Source organism: Schistocerca piceifrons, chromosome 5 (assembly GCF_021461385.2).
Source record: "Schistocerca piceifrons isolate TAMUIC-IGC-003096 chromosome 5, iqSchPice1.1, whole genome shotgun sequence".
In the NCBI taxonomy this organism is placed as follows: Eukaryota; Metazoa; Arthropoda; class Insecta; order Orthoptera; family Acrididae; genus Schistocerca; species Schistocerca piceifrons.
The window spans coordinates 685047025-685059844 of record NC_060142.1 but is presented as its reverse complement, the minus strand read 5'-3'; the positions used below and the strand labels follow the sequence as shown (position 1 = coordinate 685059844).

Here is a 12820-nt window from a genome sequence, read left to right as displayed (position 1 = left end):
GGAACGATCATATAAAATTAATTGTTGGTAAGGCGGGTACTAGCTTCAGATTCATTGGCAGAGTCCTTAGGAAATGTAGTCCATCAACAAAGGAGGTGGCTTGCAATACACTCGTTCGACCTATACTTGGGTATTGCTCATCAGTGTGGGATCCGCACCAGGTCGGGTTGACGAAGGAGATAGAGGAGATCCAAAGAAGAGCAGCGCGTTTCGTCACGGGGTTATTTGGTAAGCGTGACAGCGTTACGGAGATGTTTAATAAACTCAAGTGGCAGACTCTGCAAGAGAGGCGCTCTGCATCGCGGTGTAGCTTGCTGTCCTGGTTTCGAGAGGGTGCGTTTCTGGATGAGGTATCGAATATATTGCTTCCCCCTACTTATACCTCCCGAGGAGATCACGAATGTAGAATTAGAGAGATTCGAGCGCGCACGGAGGCTTTCCGGAAGTCGTTCTTCTCGCGAACCATTCGCGACTGGATCAGAAAAATGAGGTAATGACAGAGGCACGTAAAGTGCCCTCCGCCACACACCGTTGGGTGACTTGCGGAGTATAAATGTAGACTTAGGTGTAGATGTAGATTCCCGAGTGCGCTTTATTGTAAGCGATGTTTCCCCTGTGGTTGCCTCAGCGCTAAGATTTATTTCATTTCTACATTCGAGTTATTTTCCTTTCATTTGGGTGGTCACTTTGCATGACGTACGGAAGTACGCAGCTCGTGGTGTCGCGGTAGCATTTTCGCTTCCCGAGCACTGTGTCTCGCGTTCAGGGGTCAGGCATTTTCACCTGCCCCGAGATGACTGCGTGTTGTTGTGTCGTCTTCTCTATCATCATTCATCCCCATTACGGTCGGAGGAAGGCAACGGCAAATCACCTCCATTAGGACCTTGCACAGTACGGTGGTGCGGATCTCCCGCATCGTTCCCCTACGCTCTGTGAAGAAGCATGGGACTTCATTTCCGTTACAATGTACGGAGAGTCTAGGGTTTTGGAAACTCTGTTTCTTTAGTGCTTGGCATTTGGATTTTGGGGTTACCGCGCTGTCCGTCGGCCCAGTGACCTCGCCGGAGGTGGTTAAGCTCCTATGACGGGGTAAGTCAGGAGACATTGGTGACGTCTGGGTTCGTTTGCCGTCCCGGTATCTCTTCTCCCGGTGCTGGACAGCATCAACGGGCTGCAATGACTGCGACGTGCTTCTAGTAATCATATTGTTGACTCTTATGCTAAGTAGTAAATCTGACGGGGTAAAATTATTTAAAATTGTATAGATGATTCGTGTCTCCTTGTGCGGAGAACTGTCGACTTCTGCTGAGGTGGTGCCTGCTAAGCGAATCCTTTCCTGACTAAACACCAGATCACGGGAGACTACGAAAGGGGCTAGTGGCGCCGCATCTTCGACGCTCCCTTAGTCTGTTCCAGTCTCACACCTAATGCGACGCACGCTGAGGAGACAGAACCTGTCGGCCCCACAAAGCTCCTGTGGACCGGCCGCCATTGTGCATCGGCTGCCGACATTGTCTTCGCCGAGGCTGCTGCCTCCTGCATCACCTCGGGCCCCAGATAATTCAACTACGTAACCTAGTTACAGGCTTCTGCCGTAATAATTGTAATATTTTCCTTTTTTATAAGAATTTTTTTCCTATTTAGTGTTGTAATGAATGTGAGTTTAAGCTTCTTGCTCTGTTTGGTTAATGTTTTGCAGGGCCGTGGCCAGCCGTTGTCCAGATTGTTAAATTTCCTTCAATTTTAATATCTGGCGCCGGCCATTATTAAATTTTTGAAGAGCCGTGTTGGGTATTTCTTAGTCTGTTAACTTTATTAAAGATTTTATAATCTGGCAGTGGCCAAGTTTTCTTAATTAAAGGGGCTTCTGGATCAAGAAGGATCACGTTAATTTGAAGAATTTATTAGTAACTGTCCTTATTACCCACCATGCTCTTGGTTTCATATTACTCGGGATCCCCTTTGTAAATCTGAATTGTGGTGTAAGATTCTAGATGGCCAGCTGGTCTTACCTGAAAAATTACGCCGCATGTAAGCGTTGACAGCATTTTTCCCTCCTTCCTAAAGGTGTAAACTCAAAATCAGAGTAATTTTCGGGGTTTCTTGTTCAAGTTTTAGTGAAGTGCCCAGTGGGATTGTTCTCAAATTTTTAAAGATTCATTTCACTTTATTAAGCGGCAAGAGCCACTGGGTATATCCATAAGATTTGCTTATTGTAAAATTGGATGAGTGCACGTTATAATCTCTCATAATAAATGTTTTCCGAATTGTGAATGATGTTTACCCGAGCCACGTAATTTATATTGAACACGTGGGCGTCATTTGAGGAACCCCTTTGAAATGGGACAGAACGTGGACCTCATGCTCCAGCCTATAACATGACTGCATTTTCAGATTTTGAGCTGTGAGCTGCCATTTCTTCACAGTCATTCAGGCGCCACACTATGTCCCCTGTAGAGTTCAAGCCATTATAAAGATGGGGTGGATACACTCCTTATTAATGTCCACGGTAGGTGGCCGGATGCTTTTGACCAACCACTGTATACTAATGGCGCGAGGTGTTCTTGTTACAGATTTCGCGACGATTCTGTTTTCACCATCGTATACATCGTGTAAGGACCGTAAGGCAAAGAATTTAAAAAGCGCGCTGATCCGTACAGTGTGCCGTCATTCTCCCCTTAAATATGCGAATGGTGTAAGACAGAGTATTGGTGACATGGATAAGATTCAGAATTCACTCTGCACTGTACAGCGCCTTGTGGAATATCCAACGTGCTTCACATTTCATGTCATACTTATAGAGGTTCTACACTGGACCAAGTTTTACTTAGGGACACATCTCCGGAAACAGGTAGTTCCCCCGTTACAAGGAAAACGAAATGCACAGATTTATTCGTATTTACGGTGGTATTACAACAGTTGGTCGATATAATGACCATTAAGTTCGGTACACATGGTGTATCTGCTCAGTGAGTTCGCACAAGCTCTCTCCAATATGCGTAGTGTCTGGTTAATCGCTTCTGGGGCAGTTATTGTCCATGCAACCAAATATTTCCTCGACTGCGAAAAACCCTGTACTCGTACGCAGCTGCAGATTTGGAAGCTGCTTGCAACGTTAGCCAGGGTGAGATGTTGAGCCGGATCCTCATTAGGGAATTACTGAGCGGTCACGCAGAACTTCCCCCCCCCCTACCCCCCCTACCCCCCCTCTCCCCACTCCCCCCCCCCCAGGCTGGCCAGCCTGCGGTTGCCGAGAGCGCACGAGAAGTACCCTTTAGTCGAGGCGTCGCGCCGGTTAGCAGCAAATTAATCTGTGTCGCCTCTCCAATTCGGAATTCCATTTGGCGAGCGGTATCCAGAGGATCTCATTTGCGCCAGGAATCCGTCGGAAAGGAGCGTGTCTGCCTGTCTGCGGTTTATCAACACTTCTCACCAAAGTGTGGCAGTTATTCGATGAGAGACGTTCATCGCAGTCGGTGGGTATACTGTGTGACGAACTGGAGCAGGATTTAATTAATGAGGGAACTGGAACGGAGGTAACTAAATCTTATGGAAACAAAGTTTTAGTTTCAGCGAATCAGAATTTAAGAATTAAGTAAGAATTTTTTTATTTATCCTTAACTATTTTCCACGCAAAAGTGAGAACATGGATTTTCTTGAATTACAGTGCCAACTACCAAGAATCAAAACAAATGTTTAAGACAAATTGTACGTAGTCTTTTATGTAGAATCTGACTCTGCAATAAACAATGTGGGTTCCCACTCGAAAATTTACAGTTGTTTCCCCCTACCCCCCCCCCCCCCCCCCCAAGAGGACTGGGGTGACGGGCTAATTGGAGCAGCAGGAGATCTCCCTATCCAAGATAATCAATTTTGGATTACACACATTTTTGGTGTGACGCTTATTTTTCGAGTTATTCTGGTTTGTCGACTTAAAATTTACACCCTGTGTAACGCGTCACATTTTTACCTACGTTCAGCAGTTTTCCATCGAATTTTCACTGACATAATTTCTGAGGTTAGTCATAAAACAAACATTATCATCTTTTCAAATGAACTGAGATACTCTGTAGAAGTACTCGGTTAAAATCTTTGATTCTAGAAACATTTTGCAGTTATATTTATACCTGGTTATGGTGTAATAGCAGAAAACTGGTTTGTAAAATACATTAATAGATATCGCAGAATATTGTAATATTATCCTGCATGTTCTCAAACACAATCAGCAATACTGACAACGTTTTCGACTTTTTTAAAAAAAATATTACAAGAAAGTATATCAAATGATAAGCTCAAAGCACTATATTTGCGGCACTGGAAATTTTCTGAAGAAACAAATACAATCCGATTTCTTCAGAAACATCAAACTTGAGAATTGTAGCACATCAGAACTTAAGGCCTGTGATTGCGCCAATGTGTTTCTGGGACGAATGCACTCTACGAGACAGGGTTCACAAGGTCTACATTGATCGCGGAAACTGCTATGTCTGCGTAGGCAAAAGAAACTAACGATCAAAGTCCGAAAACAATTTATTGGACTGTTCAGTTAACCAAAACAAATTCTCCAAGTATAACACCAATACAAAACAGTGATCCGTCTTGGAATCACAACTACATACAAGAATAATATAGAAAACAACTGAAATAATTTCCTACTAGTCTCCGCTAGAGACTTCTCCGATACACCAAGCCCAATCCAGAGATAAGAGGCAAGATCCAAGACGGGTTGCGGGGGCGGCAGTTATCCAAGTCTGCTGGCGGTCGATAAACTGCCGATGTGCGGCCGAGCGCCGGTCTTTATAGCGCTTCGGCGGATGAGTAACTCGGAACTATTTTTCATCACGTGGTTTGACGTGTGAAAATAGTTCCGGGATCTGCAGCGACCTCTTCCTTATGTTTATGTGGGCCGGTAGTGGCCCCTGGTGGCCGCTGGTGTCTTTGCTGTGATGTTGTTGTGGTGGTTGTTGTTCTGGCCTGTCATCAATATTGCCTGTCGGTTGTGTAGTGCTTCGGTGTGCCTGCGAGGCGGGCAACTCGCGGCTGCAGGCTGTCAGTTTGGTTGCTGATACTCTAGGCGCCGTTATGTCTGGTGGAGAAGGCCACAGCACAAACGACCATCAATAGCGCCCAGGCAGAATCTACGTCCATCTCTGAAGCTCACTGCGCGCCATTACATCTTCCAAGTGATATTCTGATGGCACCAATCGAGCAGTGCACGTCGATGCTGCGGTGTGAGTAGACAATGGCCTAGAGATGAGCGTGCCAGTAACCGGTTCGCAACAGTTCGTGTTGACACGTCTAGGATCACAAGCCCTCTTATCTGTGCTGTGGTAGCTGTCCGATCTGCCACCTTTGCCCTTACAAGCGAAGATTCTGGCATCGTCTGTACTGAGTGGACGTCCATAACCTCGTCTTTAGGTGCGAGATACCAGCATCTTTGCACAGCCGATCCAGAGTGTCCTCACTGTGTGGAACTCCTCCGAAAGGACCATTCTGTCTCTCGGAAGGCCACACTTTGATCATTTTCAGACTCGCTAAAAAATGGTTCAAATGGCTCTGAGCACTATGGGCCTTAACTGCTGTGGTCAGCAGTTCCCTAGAACTTAGAACTACTTAAACTTAACTAACCTAAGGACATCACAAACATCCATGCCCGAGGCATGATTCAAACCTGCGACCGCAGCGGTCGCGTGGTTCCAGGCTGCAGCCCCTAGAACCGCTTGGCCACTGCGGCCGGCAGACTCGCTCAGTTGGCTGTAGGAAGCACGAGTGCGACTCTCTGGCTTGGTTGCCTACTTGCTTCACACATTTGCACCACACTGAGACTCTGGCTGTGAGAATTTCCCTTTAAAGGATGTGACGTTCTTTTACAATTTTTTTTTTTTTTTTTTTTTTACGTTGTGTGAATATCTGATCTGTCGAATGACTACTGAACTCGAATTGTCGTGTTGCGTGTTGTAAGTGCAAGTGGTGCGCTTCCTCTGTGTTACTGTTAGCAAAACGTTACATGAATTGATTGACCAATAAAGAAATACAGTCGCTGAAAAATACATTCAATCACTCAGACACTGAGATATCTGGCCCTGTTCAAAGCCGATAACTTTGGTCGCTGTGCACATAAAAAACAACTGAAATTGTCTTACCTCTAGAGTAGAAACAGTGGAACGCTATAATTCTGGTCTCTCACAAAAATATTAACATGCTAGCTACAGGCTCAGCAGTGTGCAATGCTGACAATAACACTTGAAATGCACATGAAATTCTTTTGGCTGATAAACGAGAACATTTAAGAAAATCCAACTTCTTTAAAAAATATATAACCTGGATAAGGAGGCGGTACTGAATATGGTGAACTACAAACACTGATTTCTTTTAGCAAAGTTATATTGCTAGTTAATTTTTTCTTTTCAAAAACATCTGACAATTGTAGTTTCATTACACACAATAAATTCACATACTATGAAGTTTAAACAGCATGTATTATCTAACTTCATTAATCCAATATGAATGCAAATCATCAAATGAAATGATATTTAAGTGGACACCCTAGCTGCAAACAGCCGTTGATGTACTTCATTGGGGACATGTTGAAAATGTGTGCCCTGACCGGGACTCGAACCCGGGATCTCCTGCTTACATGGCAGACACTCTAGCCATCTGAACCACCGAGGGCACGGAGGATAGTGCACCTGCAGGGAGTCATCCCTTACACGCTCCCCGTGAGACCCACATTCCCAAAATGTTCCCACCACTACATTCGTAGTGCACCTAATAGATGTTTGCCCATGTGGGTCTCACGGGGAGCGTTCAAGGGATAAGTCCCTGCAGGCGCACTATCCTCTGTGCCCTCGGTGGCTCAGATGGATAGAGCGTCTGCCATGTAAGCAGGAGAGCCCGGGCTCGCGTCCCAGTCGGGGCACACATTTTCAACATGCCACCAATGAAGTACATCAACGCCTGTTTGCAGCTAGGGTGTCCATTTAATTATCATTTCATTTGTAGTAGAGCTGCATGGTCATCTACGGTAATTGTTCTTTCGGGAACAGATACTACCGTAACAAACCATCAAATTAACCTCTCCTGTTAACTCATCTTAGAAACATTACAAAGTCAAATATCTCACTGGCCTTTTTATCAAAACGGTTTACGTATATTCTGGGGTTACTCAACAATTACAAATTATCAGTCAACTCATCTATACAAACGCGCAGGGGAAAACAAAAATCAATTTTATTTAACATCTTCATATTGTATGCATTAAGACTTCTGTTTCCAAGTTCAACAATATTGACATTTCTACATTAATGTAACGTTTAATGGCTTCACACAGCACACCACGAGAACTAGCTACGCCATCGTCTTTCGCTCACAGACACCTCCTACATACAACGTGCACCAAGCGTTCTCTTAGTCCAACACTAGCTGTATCTCTGGGTCTGCGATATAAAGTCTATCAAAGACATACACCGTTAATAACATCATATTCTGGTGACACATACAAATGTGCCCTATTATACTCTGTTCAAGGGTCAACACAGATGGTGCTCTGGCCATTATGACAGTACACTGTCTATTGGTGGACGACGTTGAAACCGTTATCAGTTCATCTGTTGTCCCCTAGGTGGCATATGCCTTTATCGGATCAAAATAGACGTCGTCTTCACAGGTTTACTGAGTTTTCTTCCGATAGTGTATACTGCATGTGCAATAAACGAAACCAAAGGGAAATTTGAAAACGGGGACTAAATTTCATGGCGAGGAAAGCAAAATTTTAAGGTGTTTTGGTGACGTTGAAATTTTGTCGTAGACAGGGAAGGACATGGAATATCGGGTGAACAGAACAGACAGTGTCTCGGAAAATGAATATTAAACATATATCATCAAAAGCAAAACGAGGGTAAAGTAATGTAGTCGAATCTAAACATTCGATGATGAGGTACTAGCATTTAGAAATGAAGCACTAGAAGGGCTGATGATCATAAGAACAACGGTTTCCCATTGCGAGAATAATGGGAAAATTTTTGTAGTTTTGTAGACACTTTCTCATAATTCTCTGAACTGAATTTTGGTAGAGGTACACTGCTCAAGTTCCCTCTCATCTCTCTTTTATATAAAATATTAACATTGTAGGATCTACTTCAGAATTATACAGCCCCTACTTTCCATACCCATGTTTTGATCAATCTAGCTCAATTCCCTAAACTTATATAAAGTGGAAAGATATTCACAGACTTAGAATAAAACAAGCCGTAGCGTCTAAGGGCAGCAAAAGTGATTAACATGTCTGCAGTAAGGATTTTATAGCGTCTCTATGTTAGCACTGCCGGCCTGAGTGTATTTCGAACGAAAACAGTGAATTACAATTTTTAACTTTAAAACGAGAAAATCACCATTTTCGGTTTTTACTTTAATCTTTCAGACATAACTTTCATACGGAATAATTTTAAATCTCTTTTCTCCGCTACAAGTTTCGTCAGTTTACTATCGCACACCAAAGCGGCAGCAGATATCAGAACCAGGAAAGAAGGAACTTAAGCATGAGTGTACGCGATGGCGCATCGTGTCTATGGCGTCTCCATGTGGTCAGTTTTCGCGGAGAATTTTCATTTGCGAAAGTACTGAACGCTACACAAACAGCGAACGACCTCTTCTGGTTGCGGCAAGAGCAAACGCACATCTCTTCAAACGACGCACAGGTTAGCGGCAAATTAATTTGGTCGCCGCTCCGGTTCGGAATTTCACTCACAGGGAAGCCAGAGCTGAATCTAATTTACGGCAGTACTGCTGGAGAAAGAAGGGAGAGATTCAATCTGCTCGCGGTTTACCCCACCGTCTCGCTAAATCGTGACAGCCCAATCCTTTACACTTTGTGTACCAGAAGTAGATTACAGTGCAGTTAAAATCAGTTAAAATAATTTTCTTTTGCCTCGGCCTGTGGTGTACTTTTTTAACTGCTGATGTTGGCCTGAATGTTATGGCTATTTTTATAGTACCTCCCTATCATGTATGATCTTTTAAATACGTTATCCCTTTCGTACGTGAATTCTTTACAGACGAATGGAAAAACTGATGGAAGCCGACCTCGGCGAAGATCAGTTTGGATTCCGCAGAAATGTTGGAACACGTGAGGCAATACTGACCCTACGACTTATCTTTGAAAATAGATTAGGGAAAGGCAAACTTATATTTCTAGCATTTGTAGACTTACAGAAAGCTTTTGACAATGTTGATTGGAGTACTCTCTTTCAAATTCTAAAGGTGGCAGGGGTATAATACATGGAGCGTTAGGCTGTTTACAATTTGTACAGAAACCAGATGGCGGTTATAAGATTCTATGGGCATGAACGGGAAGCAGTGGTTGGGAAGGGAGTGAGACAGGGTTGTACCCTCTCCCCATGTTATTCAATCTGTATATCGAGCAAGCAGTAAAGGAAACAAAAGAAAAATTCGGAGTAGGTATTAAAATCCATGGAGAAGAAATGAAAACTTTGAGGTTCGCCGATGACATTGTAATTCTGTCAGAGACAGCAAAGGACTTGGTAGAGCAGTTGAACGGAATGGACAGTGTATGGAAAGGAGGATATAAGATGAACATCAACAAAAGCAAAACGAGGATAATGGCATGTAGTCGAATGAAGTCGGATGATGCTGAGGGAATTAGATTAGGAAATGAGACACTTAAAGTAGTAAAGGAGTTTTGCTATTTGGGGAGCAAAATAACTGATGATGGTCGAAGTAGAGAGGATATAAAATGTAAACAGGCAATGGCAAGGAAAGCATTTTTGAAGAAGAGAAATTTGTTAACATCTAGTATAGATTTAAGTGTGAGGAAGTCGTTTCTGAAAGAATTTATATGGAGTGTAGCGATGTATAGAAGTGAAACATGGACGATAAATAGTTTACATAAGAAGGGAATAGAAGATTTCCAAATGTGGTGCTACGGAAGAATGCTGAGGATTAGATGGGTAGATCACATAACTAATGAGGAGGTATTGAATAGAATTGGGGAGGAGTTTGTGGCACATCTTGACAAGAAGAAGGGATCGGCTGGTAGGACATGTTCTGAGGCATCAAGGGATCACAAATTTGGCATTGGAGGCGGAGTGGAAGGTAAAAATCGTAGAGGGAGACCAAGAGATGAATACACTAAGCAGATTCAGAAGGATGTAGGTTGCAGTAAGTACTGGGAGATGAAGAAGCTTGCACAGGATAGAGTAGCATGGAGAGCTGCATCAAACCAGTCTCAGGACTGAAGACTACAACAACAACAACCCTTTCGTGGGCAGTTGTACAACACCGATAGGCCCGAATACTGCAACCGTCTTTGAAGCGCAGTACAGTAGCGATTCCACGTATCGTTGTTTCGAAAGGTCTTTGACAAGCTTCAGGATGCATGTCGAATAGTAAGACTACATCAATATCACAAAAAGTCCGTAAATTACGGGACGGTGGTTTATGGACGCGAGGCTGGAGTATAATTCACACCAAATATGTTCCAATGGTTTTCAAATCACTTGAATTTGAGGGAGAAGACATCACCGTGAGTTATTCTCCGCAAAACAGTTTAGCATGATTCTGACCTTATGTCACGGACATTTATGTTGCTACAAGATGACGGGATGAAATCAAGGAAAACGGGTCACTGGTGATTCACAGTAATTTTCCCGTAGTCCACAGCTGTTCAAAATATTGGTTCAAATGGCTCTGAGCACTATGGGACTCAACTGCTGAGGTCATCAGTCCCCTACAACTTATAACTACTTAAACCTAACTAACCGAAGGACATCACTCACATCCTTGCCCGAGGCAGGATTCGAACCTGCGACCGTAGCGGTCGCGCGGTTCCAGACTGTAGCGTCTAGAACGGCTTGGCCACTCCGGCCGGCCACAGCTGTCATTTTGCCCTCGAACACTGCATGGTGGCTATACTCGTAATTAACGTGCAGTCTCTCATGGATGTATTCTGTGGGCTTTAATTATCGTATGGCAACGAAACGTGTTAGACACGCTATTATATTAATGCGGATCCGATCTACGCTGGAAGAAACTATAGCCAGTTTTGGCCACCAGATACAAATCTGGCGCTGTTAGTGCACGAAAGACATATAGAAATGTTTCTGTATGTCCATCCTTTTGGCAGAAGGTCTTCGATACGACGGCAGTATACTATTGCGACGAAATAATCAACCCGTTCTGCATCAACTACAGCCTGAAGATGACACATTGAACCTCTGAAGCTGGTTGCAACAAAATAAAATAAAGCCCCAGAGGCTCGAAAAAAGTAAGCTCCAAATTTGGGCGCCAGATGCAGATCTCACGCCACACACACTCTTTATAACGCTATAACATCCACGCTGTCATCTGGCAAGCCATAACGTGAGTGAATGGCATGGCTGTTGAAAAGAGAGACCGCGTGCTGATTGTGAAGCTGTTTTGTATAAAAGGCACCAATTACAGTGCTACGATAAGAGAGTGTGCTGAAAGGTGTGATGAGAGGCCAGATGTCATTAAATGGTTTAAAGAAAGCGATGATGAATTTCTAAAACACGGGTGACCTTGGTGTGGCACCTGGAGGAGGAAGGCGTTCTATCCCATATGAAGTTAGTGAAGAGGTTTTTCTGTAACTGACAAAGCCACAAATGTTATATGTAGTGCTAGTGCTCGTACAGGGTCAAAAGAATAGTCCACACCACGTCAACAGTATGGAAAAGTTTGCGGTCTATTGTATACTGGTAGCCACCGCCAGGTAGGTCGTCAACCTAGCTGGCCTACAAGGTCACCTGATCAGTCAGTGTGCGATAACTTTGTGTGGGGGCCCCCAAGTCGAAGGTCTACCACGACAACTATCATAGTCTTCAAGAACTGCAGCAGAACAATTCGGATGACATTATGGCAACTCCATCAGTCCATCTTCATCTGCCTTCAGCAGCGTGTTGACCACAGTCGAAAAGTGACGAAAGAATGGTGGTCACATTCAACATTTGCTATAGTCAGGTTATTGCTGTATTTCCTTTCCTCTGCTGTGTTTCCTTCTACCCTGGAACTTTTTTCTCCGAGCCACTTATATTTGCCCCACCCTCACTTTTCCTTAGACTTCTCCGTAGTGATCAATTCCAAACAGTGAAACCGTAACAGTGGCTCTTCACCTTGTCTTGAGAGGCAATTTTCAGTTAGACGAAAAATGTAAGAAAGGAACTTAAAAGATTTTGATGACAGAGAAACTGAATAGTAGTTTTCCTGACTTTCGTCTTCAGGGAATAGGAAAGCATCTTCCAGTAGGCAGCAGAATTTTGCATTAGAGACAATGCCGCACAGGAGAACAAAGTATTACAATTAACACCACATGCTGTCGTTCCAGAAGTGTGTACCCACACTTGCACTTTAAATTTTGAATGACTATATTCTATTGTCAAAAACATGTTCAAATGTGTGGGAAATCTTATAGGACTTAACTGCTAAGGTCATCAGTCCCTAAGCTTACAGACTATTTAACCTAAACTATCCTAAGGACAAACACACACACCCATGCCCAAGGGAGGACTTGAACCTCCGCCAGCACCAGCCGCACAGTTCAGCTGAAGTAAGGCTCGCAGTTTCTGTGAATATAATACGTTCATACCGTTCTGTGAGTGACGCGCATTTCACTTATATGATGACTGAAGCTATCTCACCACAAGTACGAAATAGTGCTTTTCCGTAGCCGACAGTTCGTACAATACATTGTTCTCTGTGGCTGCAGTACTATGGCACCACAGGCTTAGGTTCACTTAATTTGCCAAACTCGGAACATGGCCTACATCGGACATCTTCTACAGGGGTG

The 12820-nt window shown here is 43.8% G+C and overlaps 1 non-coding gene across 1 annotated transcript; it reads right to left on the bottom strand.

Annotated features, from left to right (window-relative positions):
* Positions 1-6598: 6598 nt before the first annotated feature.
* Trnat-ugu lies at positions 6599-6673 on the bottom strand. The gene has a single exon. It is a non-coding gene; the product is annotated as a tRNA-Thr (tRNA).
* Positions 6674-12820: the final 6147 nt, after the last annotated feature.